Raw genomic sequence first — 2,567 nt, forward strand, 5'->3', positions numbered from 1 at the left:
GATCTCACTCCTCAGCCAGACACCCACTCTGTTCTCTGGGCTTGCTGGCGATGAGCAGCAGGTTTGGGGAGGGGTGAAGGCAGTAACAAAAGTATAAACGGGATGTTCAAAAGAAGAAAAGGCTTACTAGATGATGGATGAGTACACTGTGTGTGTGTATGGAGGTGTGCGTGTATGCTCAAAACACGAGATGAGGAAGAGGACAACATATCGCGATTAATCACTACCAAAAAAGCGCTTAGAAAAAGGCGAGGCAACAGTGCGTTCAAAACCTGCACATCCTGTTCCATGTATTCCCACCTCACTGATTTCCTTAATGTATGCATGCAGAATACAACACTTTCTAAAATTCACTCATGAGGCTTTAAAGAATTAGAACTGCTTTAATTGGTTTTCTAAATTGCCCCCGTTTCTAGAGATGAATAGAAGAGCATTCCTGAGGACTTGTTTTTAATATTACCACTTAATGAGAAAAACTTGAATGCAGGAGTGATGGATCAGTGTTTTATCTCCTTTGCTTTATCTGTGTGTTAGAGTGTGCTGTAAGCACATGTATGTGTGTGTGTGTGTATTTTTATGTCTGGGACCCTGACCGAGTGATGGGGAATTAGTTTATTCATGTGCCCTGTAGTTAATTGATTTTACTAAGCTTAATTAACATTTTTACAAATGCTATGGACCCCAGATCACTACAGTGTGTTTGTTCTCATGGCTGTTTAGGAATAAGTGCTTGGATACACACACACATACTGCAATTTATTTTTATAAAAACTTTTCGATCGGTTGTGTGAAATCTTGATTCAAAAATCCCCACATCAGTCCTGTGCAGCTGTTTGCTGTGCCTACATTTCTGTAAAAATGTGTCAAATATTGGATTCTATCAATGACTTGATTTAACCTCCATTCTCTTCTTCTTCTTCCCTCAGTAATATCTTTATTGGTCTGCCATATGCATGTATCGTGCATAGCCTTGAACATCCGAAGGGTATTTCTAGGTCCATATGCCCACAGGGACGGGCCAAACTACCAGTGGGTTCCTCCAGGGCAGAGTGCCATACCGCCCTGGCACAGTGAGTACTGGGCCAATATATCTGGTATTATCACAAAATGACAAACTACAGCTTCACATATGTGTGCACTTTGTTACTTCATTGCATTATTTTGCAACAGGTAATAATAATATATTGTTCTAAAACTAAATTTGTTCTTAAAAATCATCCTTGCAAAAATACATTGCTGTGGCCACATTTGATCATGTGACTAAAATAACTAAAACATTCAGAGTGCAATAGTGAAACTTGAACCTGTGCATCAATTAGATTTTTTTTTTTTTACTAAGGAATCTCCCCTCTCCTTTATCAACTATAGTGTCCCAGCAAATGCTCTGGGAGGCTTTGACTCCACCAAAGACCTTCCTGATGATGTAATCACATTCGCGCGCCTGCACCCAGCCATGTATAACCCTGTGCAACCCATGGGGAAGCCCATCGTGGTGAGAACGAATGTGGAGTACCAGTTCACTCAGCTGGTGGTGGACCGTGGAAGCTGAGGATGGCCAGTACGATGTCATGTTCATCGGCACAGGTTAGTAAAAGCAACCAGCACATCAATACTGCAATATAACTGCTCTATAAACCCAACAAAGGCTTAACTCACTCCATTTTACACTTCAAGGCAGCAGTTTTGACTCATTCTTTACAATATTCCAGTATAGACTTTTCCAGTTGATTGCAATTTACAGGATGAGAATATGGATTTCTTTTTCTGGGGTTTACTAGCTGCAGAATATCTGATTCTTCAATGAAAAATATTTGTATGTGGGTTAATGCAATAAAGAATATCTTGATTTTTGATGTTATTTAATGTTTTATTTTAAGTCATTTAAAGTTTCCACACACTCTTAAAAATAAAGGTTCTTTATTGTGGTTTAATGAAGCTTTTATTTTGCCATGTCATTCACACTAAGTGTTCAGAGAAAGATCATTTGGGAAACCAAAATATTCAAAAATTCCTTTTAGAACAAAAATGATTAAAAATTATAAAATATAAAAATATATAAAATATAAAAATATATAAAATATATATAAATATATAAAAATCTAAATAAAAATATATATATATATATATATATATATATATATATATATATATATATATATATATATATATATATACACACACAAATGTATACAAATTAAAAGTGTCCTGTAATGCAACATAGCAAAATGTAGAAATAAAAACAGCAAGCATGAGAATTACTAATAAATATTGTACAAATAATGAATATTAAAAATTCTAATCCTGAATCAGATTTAGGAACTGTGTTGAAGGTGGTGACTCATTCCCAGGGAAAGCTGGCATGATCTGGAGGAAGTGGTGCTGGAAGAGATGACGGTGTCAGGTATGAGCCAACTGTTCATTACCCAGAGAGCTGTGCTTCTGCTTGCTATTGAATCCAAATCCTCCAACTATAATTTTCACCTTAGTACATTTAATTGCTCCCATAAATCTGTCCGCACAGCCACAGCATGTCATCAAAAAAATATCCTCGGATCTTAAAATGAGAT

Source organism: Puntigrus tetrazona, chromosome 4 (assembly GCF_018831695.1).
Source record: "Puntigrus tetrazona isolate hp1 chromosome 4, ASM1883169v1, whole genome shotgun sequence".
Classification (NCBI taxonomy): Eukaryota; Metazoa; Chordata; class Actinopteri; order Cypriniformes; family Cyprinidae; genus Puntigrus; species Puntigrus tetrazona.